The sequence below is a fragment of the Haliotis cracherodii genome, unplaced genomic scaffold (assembly GCF_022045235.1).
Source record: "Haliotis cracherodii isolate W230 unplaced genomic scaffold, xgHalCrac1.p SCAF_4, whole genome shotgun sequence".
NCBI lineage: Eukaryota > Metazoa > Mollusca > Gastropoda > Lepetellida > Haliotidae > Haliotis > Haliotis cracherodii.
Genome location: NW_027266297.1, coordinates 12,955,907 through 12,976,401, shown reverse-complemented (window position 1 = coordinate 12,976,401; position 20,495 = coordinate 12,955,907). Strand labels below are relative to the sequence as shown.

The window sequence follows — 20,495 nt, the reverse complement described above, 5'->3', positions numbered from 1 at the left end:
TAGACCTAACCTCTTACCAAATAATTAAAAAACTCCCCCTAAAACTGCTCCAGGCACTACTCAAACTATACAATCTCATCTACCTAAACGGACAGGTTCCTACACCCTGGAAACAGGCCCTAGTCATACCAATCCCTAAACCTAATAAACCAGCTAATCAAGCTAACTCATATAGACCAATATCCCTAACTTCAAACTTATGTAAAGTAATGGAATCAATGGCTAAAAATAGATTACAACATTACTTAACCCAAAATAACACCATAAACCCAGATCAAAGCGGTTTCACTCCTGGCCGCTCAACCCTAGATAACCTCGCCCGACTAGAACAAGATATTAAGACAGGACAACTAAATAAACAATATACCACAGGCATCTTCTTAGACTTCTCTAAAGCTTTCGACATGGTATGGCACGATGGGCTAATACAAAAACTTAAAAAAATAGGACTCAAAGGTCAGATAATAAACTACATCCAGGACTTCCTAAACAATCGTAAAATAACCGTGTGTATAGACCAAACTCTATCGGACCAATGTCCCCTAGAAAATGGCACTCCACAGGGCAGTATCCTCAGCCCCACCCTCTTCAATATAATGATAAACGATCTATTCGAGGGTCTATCCCCTAAAGTAAACACATCAAAATTAGCGGATGATGGAGCCATCTGGATCCGCACTAAAAGCATGAAAATGGCCACAAATCTACTCCAAAAATCTCTTAATAAAATACAACAATGGGCTGACAAATGGGGCTTCTCCCTTAACTCAGAAAAAACAACAGGAATAGTATTCAAACATAAAAACATGAAACCCGCCTCCCCAATCCTCCAGCTAAACAACCAAACAATCAAATTTCAAAAACAAACCAAATTCTTAGGACTTATTTTCGATGAACATCTCACCTGGGATGCTCACATCCAAAACCTAACAACTAAATGCAGTAAAGACCTAAACACCCTAAGATGCCTAACTGGCTCTAACTGGGGAGCCTCCAAAGATACTCTCCTCTCTCTCTACATATCCCTAATTAGATCAAAACTAGACTACGGCTGCGCCATATACAACACCCTAAACAACTCTCTATCCAAAAAACTTGACTCAATACAATATCAGGCTCTCAAACTCATTACACGCACCCAACATGGCACCTCCTACACCTCACTTCAGGCCTTAACAGGAGAAATGCCACTAAGTCTACGCAGGGAACAGCTAAGCTTAAATTTCTGGGCCGCGTCCCAATCAAACCCTCTCATCCAAAACTTAATAAACCAAAACATCAGCCCTAAAAACCAAGCTCTAGCTCGTAAACACCCCTTACTTACCCCAATATCCCAAAGAATAACAAACTACCTAAATGAACACCAAATTAAAAATCTTAAACAAAACTGCAAACAATCAAATATCTTCACCCCTAAACTTAAAATACCCAAAATAGACACAACACTAGCTAGCCAAATAAATAAACAAACCGACTCAAACATAGCTAAAACTACCACACTAGCATACATACACAAAAATTGGCCAAATTGGTGTCACATTTACACGGACGGATCCTCAGATCCGACCTCCAAACACACGGGTTTCGGAGTCCATACCACACAACCAACTAAAACCACACAATCCTTCCGACTCCCAAATAACCAATCAATATTCACGGCCGAACTAATGGGCATGGCCTCAGCCCTCCACAATCAAGAATCCAAAAACAACCAAAAAATCCTAATACTTACTGACTCCCTAAGTGGACTACAAGCCCTCCAAAACAAAAATACCAAAAACCGACCTAAATTAATAAATCAAATACTTAAAAGCTCCAACGACCTAACAAAAGCAGGCAAACAAATAACCTTCTTGTGGATACCCGCCCACGTAGGAATATACGGTAATGAAAACGCCGATAAAGCAGCTAAACTATCCCTTAAAATCCCAGAAATAAGCTTAAACTTACCCATCTCAAAATCAGAAATTAAAAGTGTAAACAAACAAAAAATCACAAAAAAATGGCATAACCTATATCTAAACTCAAATAGCAAAATCAAAAGAGTGCTCAGCAAACCACTAACCAAACCAAAAATTCTCCATCCATCAAAAAAAATCGACAGAGTAATCACTAAACTCCAAACAGGACACACCAACCTAAATAACCACCTAAAAAATTTTAAAAAACACACTACAGGTAACTGCCCACACTGCAAACAACCAGAAACCCCAGAACACGCACTCATCCACTGCACACACTACCTAACACATCGAACCGAATTACAAACCACCCTCAATCTAAACAAGGCTCTCACTCTAGAAGCAATACTAAACCCACAAAATAAACTAGAAAACTTCAAGGCCTTAGGCGTATTCTTAATAAAAACGGAACTAATAAAACGCATCTAAAACCATAATAACCTACCAAATCAAAATCACATAAACAAACAATCATCCACCATACCCAGCTCCCTTAGTTCTCCTCCCCAACCCCATCAGCATCTATTCCAAATCTCAAAATTCCCAAATTCTATATAAGCAACCCCAAAAGCCCCCTCTTGGGTTGCACAGACCACCCTCGCCCCTTTCGGAAACACATTAAATGGCCTGGCCGGGCCCGTGTGCGAAATACGCATCAGTCGGAAAGCGCACGTTAAATCTCCAAAGTAAGTAAGTGCACAAGTTCAAATAAAGTTCATTGAAAGTGTCAGAGGAGGCGTACATTTGTACTATGATGGCTCTAAGTTTCGGTGTAAGAGCAGTCGTGGTGAAAGAAGATACTGGTCCTGTATTGTCAAGGAGTGCACTGCAAGGATCACAACTCTGGGGGAGTTGCTCCACGCCATTGAGATCATGGGTCACTCCCACGACCCACTACCATTCGAGTTTGAGGTTGATGCCTTTAAGGCTGGACTGATGGAGAGAGCGAGGACAGAAACGACACCTATACCCACTATCTACGGAGAGGAGATATCCAGACTACGCCTACGAGGTAGTGAAGCTATTTCAGCGAGAGCAGTCACTCAAAGAGGTTGCAGTCCTGAGACTCTCTCACCAGTGGTCAGAAACTTCACGAAGAAAGAAGTACAAGGCAATCGATGTACGTATTGCGTCCCTCAAGATCCAGCTTCTGAACCAACACCTGAGTGAGATGGAATATGTTGACCACGTGGGCGACCTCCTTCATCTGCAGTAATGACATTAAATCCATTATGATATTCATATGCTATTCATATTCATCAATGTAAAGTTTTGATGAATATGTTATCCTTGTTCAATAAAAAAAGAGAAAACAAGACTTGTTTTGTTATATACGGTAACCTGTTAGAATCACAGAGCATGTTTTGACAGCATAGCCGCGAGAGCCACATTATACAATCACGCCACCATAAGCATTGCCGCGAGAGCCACATCAATTTGGGCTATCTATTTTCGAAATGTGGCTTTGCCGGCCTGTAACCATATCACTAATTAGATCAAAACTAGACTACGGCTGCGCCATATACAACACCCTAAACAACTCTCTATCTAAAAAACTTGACTCAATACAATATCAGGCCCTCAAACTAATTACACGCACCCAACATGGCACCTCCTACACTTCACTTCAGGCCTTAACATGAGAAATGCCACTAAGTCTACGCAGGGAACAGCTAAGCTTAAATTTCTGGGCCGCGTCCCAATCAAACCCTCTAATCCAAAACTTCATAAACCAAAATATCAGCCCCAAAAACCAAGCTCTAGCTGGTAAACACCCCTTACTTACCCCAATATCCCAAAGAATAATAAACTACCTAAATGAACACCAAATTAAAAGTCTTAAACAAAACTGCAAATAATCAAATATCTTCACCCCTAAACTTAAAATACCCAAAATAGACACAACACTAGCTAGCCAAATAAATAAACAAACCGACCCAAACATAGATAAAACCACCACACTAGCATACATACACGAAAATTGGCCAAATTGGTGTCACATTTACACGGACGGATCTTCAGATCCGACCTCCAAACACACAAGTTTCGGAGTCCATACCACACAACCAACTAAAACCACACAATCCTTCCGACTCCCAAACAACCAATCAATATTCACGGCAGAACTAATGGGCATGGCCTCAGCCCTCCATAATCAAGAATAAAAAAAAACAAAAAAAAATCCTAATACTTACCGACTCCCTAAGTGGACTGCAAGCCCTCCAAAACAAAAATACCAAAAACCGACCTAAATTAATAAATCTAATACTTAAAAGCTCCAACGACCTAACTAAGGCAGGCAAACAAATAACCTTCTTGTGGATACCCGCCCACGTAGGAATATACGGTAATGAAAATGCCGATAAAGCAGCTAAACTATCCCTCAAAATCCCAGAAATAAGCTTAAACTTACCAATCTCAAAATCAGAAATTAAAAGCGTAAACAAGCAAAAAATCACCAAAAATGGCATAACCAATATCTAAACTCAAATAGCCAAATCAAAAAATGTACTCAGCAAACCACTAACCAAACCAAAAATTCTCCATCCATCAAAAAAAATCGACAGAGTAATCACTAAACTCCAAACAGGACACACCAACCTAAATAACCATCTAAAAAAAATTAAAAAACATACTACAGGTAACTGCCCACACTGCAAACAACTAGAAACCCCAGAACACGCACTCATCCACTGCACACACTACCTAATACATCGAACCGCATTACAAACCACCCTCAATCTAAACAAGGCTCTCACTCTAGAAGCAATACTAAACCCACAAAATAAACTAGAAAACTTCAGGGCTTTAGGCGTATTCTTAATCAAAACGGAACTAATAAAACGCATCTAAAACACTATAATCTACCAAATCAAAATTACATAAACACACAAACATCTACCATACCCAGCTCCCTTAGTTCTCCTCCCCAACCCCATCGGCATCTATTCCAAATCTCAAAATTCCCAAATTCTATATAAGCAACCCCTAAAGCCCCCTCTTGGTTTGCACACCCCACTTTCGCCCCTTTCGGAAACACATTAAATGGACTGGCCGGGCCCGTGTGCGAAATACGAATCAGTCGGAAAGCGCACGTTAAATCTCCAAAGTAAGTAAGTAAGTAAGCCCTATCCATCACTTGCTTGATGAAGGTGTTAGGATCTACACCGAAACGTCGCACTAATTGTAATAAAGAATTGTTCATCCATAGAACTCGTCTTACTACTTACATGTAGCCGTCTTAAATTGCTAGAACATTGCTCAGTGCGATATAAAACCAAACAGAATACTACTCGGTAGTACAGCGTACTACAGATTTTCTACATTACGACAATTTCTGTTATTTAAATGGTGTACGTTTTACCCTTGCAAAACACAAGACATTATATGTTCATCATATGAAAAATGAAATATTTCTCTTTAGCTCATCAAACTACATGTAGTTTAGTAAGTTTAACCTTATTTTTGTCCAGATCCAATTTAGATGACTGACACCACACGCACCGTAGACATAAATAGATAATAGATAAATAATCTCCTTTTAACGCGAAAGGTTCAATAAAAGTATGATATTGTTATGTTAATAAAATTGTCTATACAACTTATACACGATTCGTATCTAACAGATCATTATTTGAAATATGTTAATATTAGTTATTTCCCTCCATGCGCCGGATGCTTCCTGTAAATTAAGTGGCAGGTGGTGAACAGGTGGTGTATTATTATTATATTACAATGATAAACACGTACATGTATGTGTCCATAAAATTAATTCTTGAAACCTTTGACTAAAAAGGGATTAATTTTGGAGAGTTAATCTAGCTACACCGGGATAATGTATATGCCTTCTGTATTCGTATATAATTAGAAAATTAAACGAGACTTACCTGTAAGGTGAATTTGATTGTAATTCAACCAACCAATCCAGAGTGCTTAGAGGTCACATGATATTGCAAGTGCGCATGCGCGTGGTCAGACCTCAACTCTGTATGCACGCGCAGAAGAGAGGGGTCACACTGGGAGAGTAAGATGCTATGAGAACATGGGATCCATCAGCACTCTGGATTGATTGGCAAAAGTACAATAAAACATCACCTAACAGGTAAGTCTCGTTTAATTTTCTAATTCCACCAACCAATCCCTTGCTAGGGCTATCGCATGAGATCTTCAAAGCCATCTTCTAGGCGCATACATTACAAATCTGTCTGACTCAACTACAAAAATAATCTTCATATCATGAAACAATAATATGTGTAAAATATTTCTTGACAGTTCTTGAGAAGACATTACAATGTAAATCAGTTCGTTGAATTGCTCACACAATCGAACAACAATGTGCAGCCAGTAGAAGCCAGTAGAAGCCCATTTGACAGGGGACAGCTGCCAAGATAACCAACAATACTGAGCTGACAACACATACTGTCCGCATTGATAGTTTGGTCAATCATGGCAATTGGCTTGTGATAATATTTTGCGAAAGGCTTGGGAGAAGACCATCCTGCTTTATCAAGAATGTAGTCATCAGGTACTTGGAGTGTGTGGGCTGCAGACACACTTGCGGCCCTGGTCCTATTAGAGTTGTGGCCAGACCCTCAAACTGCCGACAAACCCCTAAGTTAAACAAAGCAAACTTTGATGGGTTTTTTATACATCAGACTAGAAAATGATTGTTGTGGTGAAATACTGTTTTGAGGTCAAAATGCACATTTATGTTGTAAAACAAGAGAAAATCAAATAAAGTCCCCTAAAAAGGTAATGTGCGCATTGAGGTCCGTTTTCTCATAAATTTTATGATATTTTACACATAGTAGACTTGAAATATTAGTATATTTAAATTACAGCCTGGCAGACATTTCTAAAAAAACGCAATGTGTTATTAGTGTTATCAACCAAACTTTTTGATATGTCAAAATGAGCCGGCCCGTCTAATGATGACGTGATAGTGTTGATATTCCAAATCACTTGTGTGCATTTTGAAGAAAATGGCAATATGTTATCAAAATGTGCCCAATAAATCCGATTGTTAATGATGAATATGATATCCTTCCAGGATGTGTAAATTTTGTGCTGACAATATGCGGAAAAGGTACATGTTCCCTGTATTAATACTAACTGTGTTTTGCGTGCTACATGCACACATATGAACAAAATCTGTCATTCATACGAGTATATAATACCCTTCATTAACTTTATAATGATTTCTATCCCCTTTCAATCTTGTATATTCTATTATAAATAAAATAGTTGTATTTGTTGTCTGCTGCAAAGCTAAATTTTAAGGGTCGTGTCCAAAAAATGTTACCACATTTATAGACTGTAAAAGTGTGTGTTCAGGTTTTTAACATCCTAAGCTCTAATCGTGCTTAGGATGCATTTTGCATAAAAAGTCCAGTTGTTTAGCTTCAGGGTCCCAACTCATTTTACTACTGGGATATTGCTAAAGGCGGCGTAAAACCACACTCACTCACTAACTATGGAACAGACAACTTCATACATACTTGATCATGAAGCTGCATTATCCACTACGCCCAACGAACTCACACCAAACGCGGTATGTTTCAGATGTACTTTTTATTATTTATTCACTGCAAGGAAAATGTAGCCTACAAATAATGGGTACCCAAATAAGTAGTTCTGTACCATGAAACAGTTTCTCAGAACACTTTGAAGGCGCAAGGTCAGTTTGGACCAGAATCAGAAAAGGTCCCTCGCATCCCATTGCTGGCAGCAAAAGGCAACCCAATTTGGTCAGAGACAGTATACATTGCTATTTGTGCTTTAAAACATGCATGCTTGTCGTAACATGCGACTAACGAGATCGGGTGGTCAGGCTCGCTGACTTGCTTGATTCATGTCATTGTATCCCAATTGTGTGGATCGTTGCTCGTGATGTCAATCACTGGATTGTCTGGTCCAGACTCAATTATTTACATACCGCCGTCATATAGCTAGAATATTGCTTGGTGCGGCGTTAAACAACAAACAAAACAAAATCAAAACTCGCATTATTTCTCTGAAAGGAGGAACTGAACAACTGATTTTCATAAGCCTTAGACCATATTATTGCTGTTTTGTCTCACAAAATTCTATTAATACTCCTCATACAACAACATTACTTATAATTAATTCAAAGTTTATAATAACATCGTGAATTTCATATTTCACAAGTGGACTTTCATAATATGTTGAAATGTATAAAGTTATTTTAAGAGCTTCCAACATTAAAATTCTGAAAATCACTCCATCTTTTGCATGAAAGTTAGGATATTAGATCAAATATAGCATCCCTCTTATAGACTTAAATACTGTCTACCTTTAAAGATGTCCAGAAAAAATAATGGGATTCGACTGTGATGGACACCAATGTCTTGTGAATGTTTTGACAAAATATACGACGCCAATGAATTGTGCCTGTTTACGGCATCCTAAAGACATCGACGTTGTCATCGTCACAAGAAAGGACGAAGAACAAAAGATACCACTACGTGGAAGATCTGTTGCCTCTAAGTCTGGTACAATTGGGACTACACAAGTAAGAAGATTATACGCTGTGTCTTTTGACGATGGATGGGTCTATCGTTTTTCACAAACGCCGAAGAAAACATCGTTTGCATTTATATATGAACAATTTCCCTAATCCTCTTATCACCTATCCATATTTAGTTTAAGTAGTTATATCACAGAACTAGGGCTGGGACGGGTAACTCTGGTACCCGGGTCGTATGGGTACTGAGTAGGACCCGGGTACCCACAGGACTACCCGGACCCGTGGTTAGTCACGTGGTATATTGTTTAATGACAAAAAAGTATCTAGAACTCTATGGTTACACTACAAGTCACTAATGTTCGAATATCTTTCTGACTATGCACCCATTCCTTCTGACTTTTCATATGGTTGAATAAAGATATAACCTAAGTCAGCTTCAGTGCATGCATGACCAGACCGTTTAAAACATGTAGCTATATACGATTTGCAAGTGCTGTGGTAAATAAATTCCCAATCGGAAATTGTGTATCTCCTGAGACCTACAGTGGCTACCCGAGTTTGGTCGGGTACTAGGGAGTGGGTACATGTACCTGGGTAGTAAATTTGTACTCGTCCCAGCCCTACACAGAACCACACTATGCAAAATGAATTAAATATTACACAATGAGCAAATTTATTTATGAAATAGAGTTTGTAAAATGTAACGTACAAATACAAGTGACTTCACTTAAACCAAAATAACTGTAAAATCTGCCACAGAAGATGAAATTTAACTAAATGCATCATTGATAATTCAATATACCAACAACACTTCTTGGGTGTGTTTGCATGGGGGCAGTGGTAAAACAATGTCTTATGTAATGGACCGCCTCCGTGGTCTAGTGGTAGAGCGTCCGCCCGGAGAGCGTCCGGGGAAGGTTCGGGGTTCGATCCCCGGCCGCGATATAGGAAAAGACGTTAAAAGATGGTACTTGTTGTTACCCTGCCTGGCGCTCGGCATTAAGGGGCAAAAACACGGACTAGTCGGCTCGGAGTCAGTATACTGTGTCTGAGTGGGCCATCATGTTAAACTGTGGCATGGTATCTCAGTGTGCTAGCACTATAAATCGGCATCAGTACGGACTAGTACAAGCAGCCACAGACACACGTGCATGCAAATCGCTATATAAGTGCTATAACCATGTCAGCTCACCTCTTATGTAATGTTATCTGTGTTGTTATATGCTGAATGGTGTCGCGCTCATTGCCCCAGATGAAGCGTCTCTACAATCTGTTTTATGTCTTAAATGACTGCTGCAAACGTTGGCATTAACTTTTCATAGCAACAAAAAAAATATTGTACACTTTAGATGGCCTTCGGAAATACGATATATCTATGATTCAATGAGAAAATATGTGAAAAACTGTTAGAGAACTCTGTACATCCCTTTTTGATTCGGCAGGAGGAATGTCTTACCTTGTATAGGTTAATTCATTTGAATCTCTGGTTGAGTCAGCCATGGATCATAATATGGGGTATAAACAAATGTATGCAAGTTAATATCTTACTAAACAGAGCATGTTTTCCTGAGTGCATACTAATGTTTCTAGACTTTTTATCAAGTTTGGACAACAGTCATGTGACAGAATTTTTTAATTGGTCTGAACATAACTGTAAATCTAAGGCCAGGAGAGTAGACAAATTAGCAATCCGCTACAACATTGTAATCTATTTTATAGTCAACTTTTGCAAAAGAGAAGAAAAAAAAAGATTTGATTGAACAATGACATTTATGTTAGTAATTGGAACCAGGATTTATGGGATGATCGCAGCTCAGTAAATGGCCAAAAATTAAGAACATATAGACAGTTTAAATCTTTTAATGCCATTGAACCTTATGTATTGAATATTAATTTTAGGGACCAAAGCCGAGTTTAAGCAATGTTTAGATGTGGTTCCCTGCCTTGTTTTAACTCTTTTAACACTTGCACTGTTGAAGATGAGACGCACTTTTTAAGTTTTGTCCTTTTTATTCTGATTTGAAAGAAAAAATTTTTTTTTAAAGCAAGTAATATTATTACACATCTTAAAAATCTGAACATTTTGAAAAGTAGCAATTAATTAAATGAATTAAAAATAGTTGTATTCATCCAATTTTATCAGAGAACCCTTTTAAATATGTATAAGCGAAATCTTTCTTTGTGTAAACACCTCTTTGAATATCGATATTTTAAATCAAGAAATTTCATGTATTATTTTATATATTTTACACATGAATTTTTAAAATTCATATATTTAAAAGATATAGTTATGTAAAATTGTATACAAGGCTTTGCCGTGTCTCATAAGCCTTATAGCTGCGCGTTACTTTTTATTCATTTGTATAAATTGGTTTTTTTAATCTTTGACAGTTTTATCCTTTATATGTATATTGTAATTGTAACGCGTGACACATAAATAAACTATTTCTCTTACTTCTCTGTCGGTAATGCGACAGACAGAACTGCAGCTATGACCTCCAGGGTAGTAGATTACAGTTAAAGGGAGGTAACTCATGTCTACTTACCTCATTAAACTGGCTTTCAGTCCAAAATAGTACTTTGCAAATGTATTTAGAAGTATGAACCGGAACACGCGAAAACAGGTAGAATTCACCTTTCTTACACACCTGCGAAACCGATTAGAGATAACTGGTATCAAACACGTGTGAGATCGAATTCAAGGTCAGTCACGTCATGGCGATGACCTTCACGTATGGTCAGATAATGATCGACTACTTTCCTGAATTTAATTCGTTGATAAGTTAATGTGGCTTCAGTCGAATTCACCTACGTCTGTGTTGAAACTTCATGGTTTCAGAGTGTTAATTTATGGATTTACCTCATGTAGTTTGCGTTGTCATGATCGCTATGGACACATTCGAGGCCTACTGCTATAGTTTGCTTTCATCGGAATCAGTTCATGGCAAAATAGAAAATTATCTTCAGGGGTTTCTGGGGCGAGGCGGGGGCACGGGTGGCCCAGTCGTCTAAGGCGCCGCGATTCGCTGTGCAGAGTTGCGTCCCTTGGACACGCCAGAAACCTATGATTGTGGGTTCGAATCCCTGTTCACCCCGATTATGTTTCTAGGTTCGTCAGCACCATACCCGTGCTCGTGGGTTTAACCGAAAGGGTAAACATCTGAGACCTTCGGGCTTTCCTCCCACATGAACCTGACACGCCGTGATATAACTGGAATACTGTTAAAAGCGGCGTTAAACCCAACTCACTCACTCACTCACTCTGGGGCGAGGCGTCTATAAGGTGTATCGAGTCGCGATTATTTCCCAAAGCACTAACAATGTTTGCGAATTCCTATGTGACGTAAAACGAAATGTCAACGCCAGACAATAATATCAGTCTGCCGAATATCTGCCGAAGCCGATTCCTTGGGACGATACAAATGAGTAAGCGAGTGAGTATGGTTTTACGCCGCTTTTAGCAATATTCCAGCAATATCATGGAGGGGGACACCAGAAATGAGCTCCACACATTGTACCCATGTCGGGAATAGAACCCTGGTCTTCGACTAGACGAGCGAACGCTTGAACCACAAGGCTACCCGACCGCCCCCTTTACAAATGAATGATAGTGATGAACAGTACATGAATGGATCACTGAAATTTAAGTATGACACCAGTTGTTCTCGGAAAGGATTAAGCATATCCAGCTCTGTCGGTAGCACCTATCGCTGTGAAATCTCAATGTAAACGTCATTTCACATGTCTATAGAGAAGGAAAAAATATGATGTAATATCACCATATATGACAAAAGATATGGTCAATCGAAAATCCAGCAATTCACATACTGTCAATCGTGAAATTATTTTCCCCTAGCCAAAAGTGCGACTCAATATGATTGCGACGCAGTCGCAAAAAACAAAGACACCGTGTTGCGTGGGTGGCGTCTGTCTGGACTTGCAGGTGTGATCAGTGATGACATAAGTGAGTAGAACTCTCGTCTTGATCCCAACAGTGAGAATTCACAGGATGTAGTTAGTGTTTGAATGGCATGGTTTATATACTTCTTACAAGTTGCTATTACACTCTACTAAGTATAAAATACCCATTGCCAGACAAATCGTCTGCTGCATAAGGCCCTCCAGACACCCCCAAATGTTGACCCTTGATGCACTCAGTGGACACTCTGGTAAAATTTGACTAGAGTATACATTCAAAGTACCAGATGAAAGTAAGTTTAGATGAATAGGTACATGTTACTGAGTACAAAACGGCCCATACCTGACAAATTTTCCTCTGCATAAGGTCCGCCATACCCCTCAAGAGGGTCCCAAAATTTGGGCCTTACGCAGCAGACGATTTGTCTGGCAATGGGTATTTTATACTTAGTTGAGTGTAATAGTTCATTTTATGTTGATTTCATGTGGTACCTCCAATGTTTAACCCAGCCCAAATTTTGGGACCCTCTCTGAGAGTGTCTGGCAGGCCTTATTAAGAGGAAGATTTGTCTGGTGTGGCACATTCTGTACTCTGTGAGATGAACCAGTTCATTTACACTTACTTTCATGTGGTACCTCCAATGTTTGATCCAGCCCTTGAATGGTCCCTTCTTTTGAGGGGCCAGGGGCCACACGCAGCGGGGGGTCCCCGGCAGACATCCATATATGAATATGTTGGTTACACAGTAAATGTTCCTGTGTTCGGTACCTTGTTCGTTTGACCAAAGCGCTCTTGACTGCTGCTCTATTGTGGTCGCCTTTTACGACCATCATTGATGACTGGGGAGGTATTCTAGTGAGTGAGTGAGTTGGGTTTAACGCCGCTTGTAAGAGTATACCAGTTAAATCACGGCGTGTCAGCTTCATGTGGGAGGAAAGCCCGAAGGTCTCAGATGTTTACCCTTTCGGTTAAACCCACGAGCACGGGTATGGTGCTGACGAACCTAGAAACATAATCGGGGTGAACAGGGATTCGAACCCACAAACATAGGTTTCTGGCGTGTCCAAGGGACGCAACTCTGCACTGCGAATCGCGTCGCCTTAGACGACTGGGCCACCCGTGCCCCCGGGGAGCTATTCTAACCATGGACTCCCACGGGGTTCGTGATATAAGTGTCGTGGTATTAATTTCACTGTAATAGTGCACCACGTGATCATGCTTGTGTGTAGTTCGTACAACATGACGACATTTGAACACAGTCCAAATTAATATACGATTAACACTAATTACACAATGGACAGTCACGACTGGAACCAGTGTTCTACTCACGTAATGGAAATAATTTCAAAATAGAATCCCTCCGAACGACCTGTGGCACTATGGAGAACCGAGCGCGCTATAGTTCCAGACAATGACACTGTCGTTGACGTCTTTATAAAAGGGAGTGATGAGGGTGGGTTTTACACCGCTTTGATTGGTTTGTTGTTTAACGCCGCACTCAGCAGTATTCCAGCTATATGACGGCGGTCTGTAAAATAATCGAGTCTGGACCAGGGATAGTGCTGAATGTTCATGTGGTTTTTTTTAATGAAAGTGCTTTACATTACCTATTTTCTTGTCCGAGACTAGATCTGAAAGCTATTATTATGTGTATGACCTTCCTGACTGGCAACATCAACCTGGACAAAAAATACTTCTTAACATCACTGATTCTGTACATTATGCCTTCGCTATGAGCAAAGGATTTGTGAAACATGCACTCTTACATATATCTCATCAACAACTGTGTACCTTTTATGTACCTCATGTGACATAATATCAAGTTTATACCGGTGAGGTATAGTACTGTACAAGTAGAGATTGGACCCGTGAAGATTCCGGGGTTGAACATTTTTTCAAGATTCTTTATTCAGTATTTTGGGCCATATGGGCCGGGGTTGAATAGGTCTTCAGCAACCCATGCATGCCGTAAAAGGCGACTTTGCTTGTCGTTAAAGGCGACTAACGGGATCGGGGGTCAGGCTCGCTGACTTGGTTGATACATGTCATCGATCCCAATTGCGTGGGTCGATGCTCATTATGTCAATCACTGGATTGTCTGGTCCAGACTTGATTATTTTACAGACCGCCGTCATAAGGCTGGAATATTGCTGAGTGCGGCGTTAAATAACAAACAAACAAGTAGAGATTGCTGCAGAGCATCAATTGTTACCCGCCATATATTGTAAAATGCAGAGGAAGGAAGCGTGAGCTGTGGGAGGAGAGAATTGGTGTAAAGTACAAATTGGTTGTTATTAATGTAGTTAGCTTTGGAAATCACAAGAAAAGAAAAAATATCTTTAAATGGTCAGCACAAGGAAAACACAGGCAAGAAAACTGGTCCTGTCAGGCAAAACTTGACATATTCCCACTCTTTATACCAATAATATATAAAAATAATGTCATTCTAAAACATGCGTTGGCAACAAATATCAATATTTCTGGTCAAAATGTTGGTTTGGTTAAATGAAACAAACTTTTGAAATAGTAAACACAAAAAAATGTGATGAATCCACTGAATAAACTTCAGTTCACGCATTCATTAAGGGATTCCGATTTATCTAACAGCAAGTTAAGAACACACAGGTTGGTCAAATCATCTATAAGTATTGAGAATTATCTTACATATTGTAAAAACAATGATCATAGGTCACATTTCTCAAAATATCGTTCAAGTAATCAAAAACTAAAACAAAAACACCAACCCCATTGGAACAACGTCTCCGTGAAACATGTGATGCAACACTACGCACCGTCTTGTATAAAATACAACCAAGAAAGAGAATTCCAAATAATCCCCAATCATGATAAAGAATTTGGTACACTCTATAAAAATAAACAGTTCTTAATAATTTTACCAACAGTTATCCAGAAACAACTTCCAAGATATGTCATCATATCAACAATTACAAACAAATTCCTTGTATCTACAACATTACCATAGTTTTGCTCAATTCTCATATTGTTTCCATTTCATTATAATACTCTTGTTTTGAAATATAATAGTTATAATGTACCTTCTTTGTATGTTGAATGTACCTGTGTGTTTTAATTGTCACTTATTGTGCATATATTTTGTAGTTTGTGATCATGATTTTGTAAAATTGCGACTGTTTCTACATGGAATGTTACGCAATACATATCTCATCTAAACCACCTTTGTTGTATGATAGTTTCTGACAGTTGTGTACGGGGGCACTGTTGGCCCTTGGGCACACCAGAAACCTATAACAGTACGTTTGAATCCCGGTTCGCCCCGATTTTGTTGTCAGCACAAAACCCGTGCTCGTGGGTTTCACCAAAGTGGTGAACGTCTAAGTCCTGCATCACTTCGGGTTTTCCTCCCACATCAAGCTGACACGGAATACTATTCAAAACGGCGTTAAACCCAACGCCCTCACTCACTCTCGTGTACGGTTCCGTTTGGTTAACTGGGTTTGTGTTGTGATTACTTCCGGTTTAGGTTTGAGGTATGTTTAGAAGAATGTTACTATGTTCAACACAAACAACGTGACTATATCATGCAACCGTATTATTTTTTAGGAAAATAATTGCAAACTACATAACAACCTGTTGATTTCTTATGTATCCAGACGCAAAGAACGAGTGTTTAATGTCCGCCGCTTGAAACGGTATGAATCATACACTACATACAGTGAACTACTTGAAACAATACTGTGGTCAGCTATGCCGAGCAAGTGCCATGCATGTAATTATGGAGACAACTGATCGTGCGTTGTTTATTGAACAAAGTCATACTTTATAGAAGCCTGGTATTTATCGTGTTGAACAATTAGTTGCAACAGTGTAAAGTTGAAAGATTGAATGCGCGTTACAGGTTTGACCTAAATCCCTCCCTGGAACCCATCTCGATGGATGCCCGAGTAACATACAATACATTGCAATGTCTTGGGACATTGTATCTTCGTGTCAGACAAAGAAACCTGAAGTCCATTGTCTTGGGACATTGTATCTTCGTGACAGACAAAGAAAGCTGAAGTCCATTTTCTTGGGACATTGTATCTTCGTGTCAGACAAAGACACCTGAAGTCCATTGTCTTGGGACATTGTATGTTCGTGTCAGACAAAGAAAGCTGAAGTCCATTGTCTTGGGACATTGTATCTTCGTGTCAGACAAAGACACCTGAAGTCCATTGTATGTTCGTGTCAGACAAAGAAAGCTGAAGTCCATTGTCTTGGAACATTGTATCTTCGTGTCAGACAAAGAAACCTGAGGTCCATTGTCTTGGGACATTGTATCTTCGTGTCAGACAAAGAAAGCTGAAGTCCATTGTCTTGGGACATTGTATCTTCGTGTCAGACAAAGAAACCTGAAGTCCATTGTCTTGGGACATTGTATCTTCGTGTCAGACAAAGACACCTAAAGTCCATTGTCTTGGGACATTGTATCTTCGTGTCAGACAAAGAAACCTGAAGTCCATTGTCCTAGGACATTGTATCTTCGTGTCAGACAAAGACACCTGAAGTCCATTGTCTTGGGACATTGTATGTTCGTGTCAGACAAAGAAAGCTTAAGTCCATTGTCTTGGGACATTGTATCTTCGTGTCAGACAAAGACACCTGAAGTCCATTGTCTTGGGGCATTGTATCTTGTGACAGACAAAGAAACCTGAAGTCTATTGTCTTGGGACATTGTATCTTCGTGTCAGACAAAGACACCTGAAGTCCATTGTCTTGGGACATTGTATCTTCGTGTCAGACAAAGACACCTGAAGTCCATTGTCATGGGACATTGTATCTTCGTGTCAGACAAAGAAAGCTGAAGTCCATTGTCTTGGGACATTGTATCTTCGTGTCAGACAAAGAAAGCTGAAGTCCATTGTCTTGGGACATTGTATCTTCGTGTCAGACAAAGGCACCTGAAGTCCATTGTCTTGGGACATTGTATCTTCGTGTCAGACAAAGAAACCTGAGGTCCATTGTCTTGGGACATTGTATCTTCGTGTCAGACAAAGAAAGCTGAAGTCCATTGTCTTGGGACATTGTATCTTCGTGTCAGACAAAGAAAGCTGAAGTCCATTGTCTTGGGACATTGTATCGTCGTGTCAGACAAAGACACCTGAAGTCCATTGTCTTGGGACATTGTATCTTTGTGTCAGACAAAGACACCTGAAGTCCATTGTCTTGGGACATTGTATGTTCGTGTCAGACAAAGAAAGCTGAAGTCCATTGTCTTGGGACATTGTATCTTCGTGTCAGACAAAGACACCTGAAGTCCATTGTCTTGGGACATTGTATCTTCGTGTCAGACAAAGAAAGCTGAAGTCCATTGTCTTGGGACATTGTATCTTCGTGTCAGACAAAGACACCTAAAGTCCATTGTCTTGGGACATTGTATCTTCGTGTCAGACAAAGAAAGCTGAAGTCCATTGTCTTGGGACAATGATCACTACTTGATACCAATGTGCCAGGACTATCAATGTCAATTTCTGCAGACTGTTATAATTAATACGAACCAATATATCCATGCCATAAATACAAAGCGACAAAAACTATACTGAACAAGAAAAGTTCCTGTGACATTGAATAAGATTTAATGCAAAGTTATGTTTTTTACCAAATCTGAAACAATTTCGGTTTGCAACAGATAAAAGAATCCTGTAAGTGTACAAATGTTTTGATTTGCCATACTGACTTCAGAAAATGCGTGATTTCATAAAAAAAAACATGAACATGCCAAAATGTCAATCCGCCTCTGGTTGCGATGCAAGTGTTATAGTGCAAACGATTTCAATACTTATTTAACATTTCATTTATCTAAATGCCTAACTGGTTCAATATGTTTCCAAGTGCACCGAAATTGTATGCCCTTTGTCTGTTTATCATATTCAGCAAACATTCGGCGAATCCCCTCTTATCATAAGCCCCTCCGAACAGGACCCTTAATCTCCAGCGCTATCAATAAATTTCAATGTTTAACACCTGGCAATATTGTTGACTGTATCCTGGGTCGTTAACTTGATAGTAATCACTGTGAAACATTAGTGAGACAATTACCAGGGTCACCATCACCGGGCAATACTGTCCAAACAATCACCTGGGATTTGGGCTCTGGGGTAGCCTAGGGTGTGTGTGTGGGTGTAACGTCAATACAGCGTGGTATAAATTCTGGTTGCCTGACCTACATGTAGGAGCATCCGCAAGCTTATAGTAACATTGTAGGAGCGCAAGGGCAGGTAATGTCTATGTGGGTTGTATTCAAATAGCAAATGTTACACGAAATAAGATTGATTTAGATCTACCTAACGTAATATACTCGGTTTTTAATATATGTTCAGTTGTTTCAGTATATTTCTAAAGTTGGTTCAAATGCTGTTATTTCAGCATTGACATGTGGAGAATTTCTAATTCCTAAATTCTATACTATACAATAACACCTGCGAAACCAGACCAGGCAATGTAACCTGTGATATGTATTCAAACGGGAAGTTGAATTAAAATCTAGTGTGGAGAATAATGTGTAAAAGGAAACAGGAAAATACGCATTATGAACTTTATCATGCATTATCCTTTGTGATGACATTGTACAAGGGTTGGTCAAAAAGTTCAACAGACCAAATACACTTGCAATGAACAACTCAGACAATGTACGACATTGACTAGTTCACTTTGTTTTGACCCATAGTTGAAAGTTGGTCAGGCTTAGAACTTTTTGACCAGCCCTCTGTCTTTGAAATGTTCCTGCTTAGTGTCAGGGACTTTCTATAAGCTCTCTGGGTCTCATGAGACATTACATCTGGTATCATTTGAAAAGGCACTTCTCAGAACATTTATCATATTTACATTTCAGGTAAAATTAATTGTGTGGTCAACTTTGCTTTAGCTAGTGTTTACATCACCGATACCCACCGTTATAGTGGTGTTGAAATAAAGCATCCGGTATTGATTTTATAGAAAATGATTATTATATTGATAGTATTGATTAATTAAACCTTTTGTCAGTTGAACTATTTAACCTGATATTTGAAAAAGGGTATTCTTCCAGAATCTTTTTTATCTTTATATAATATATGGCGAAATTATATTTCTGGCACAAATTAACATATCAAACTGGTGTGTATAAACTTTCACAGCTGTTATATCAATATTTGTCACTTTAATAGGAACAAGACTATTTCATCAACACATCCCTGGGTTAGATGTGTCATGGATATACTAGACAGTATTGGATTATCTTATGTATTTAATAATCCGTCAATTTGCACAACAAAGTTGCTAGTGTCAGAAGTAGAGCAAATACTTAAAGATCAATGATTTTTTCAGAAATAGAGAAGTGACATTAATTCTAGTTCTAAAGGATTATATTATAAACATTTAAAGGACACTCCGGTTCTCGATAAATATCTTCTATTGCCAAAACGAATATCAATTCCAATACTACGATTTCGAACCTGTAATCATAATTTACCTGATGAGACTGGCCGATGGAAAAATATTCCAAAGGAAAATAGAACCTGTAAATTATGCAATTCTCCATCTAGTGCTGATGAATTGCACTACTTATTCAGATGTTTTTTCGGGGGTTTTAAAGAGAGAGGCAAACATTTCTATCATCATATTATACTGAAGGGCCAAATATTATATAATTTGTAAAACTCTTATCAACAAAGAACACACAGGATCTAAAGAACTGATCGAGATTTATTGTAAAAATGTCTATTAGTATTAAAAATGCAAGGTAATCACATGTTGTTATAAACTGCCATCTGTTCTGCTATTTGTACATAAATATAATTATTTATTGTAATATGCTCTTGTATCACCTTTTGTGGTTTTTGAGAATAAACTGATTCTTATAACCACCCATTATCGTCAACACGAACAGTCCACCCCAAAGTCATTGTGTGAAGCCATAACTGACATTTGCGAACCGACACCAGGGACGATATCGATACCCGGTGGACAGGGAGCCACATTCAATCCCGTCGTTACTGCAAGCAGGGCCGAAACGGGATATTTCTGCCCGCTATACGAATGTTACAGGATACATGATATGTTTCATCCCAAGGTTTCTATGGTAACATGTCTTTATGCATGTATATAGAGGATAGCCGTGTTCGTATTCTAA

At 39.1% G+C, this 20,495-nt stretch overlaps 1 pseudogene; it reads left to right on the top strand.

Moving 5' to 3' along the window:
• Positions 1-6,020: 6,020 nt before the first annotated feature.
• The window catches only part of LOC139479283 (uncharacterized), a 38,385-nt pseudogene continuing 23,910 nt past the window's right edge, over positions 6,021-20,495 (top strand).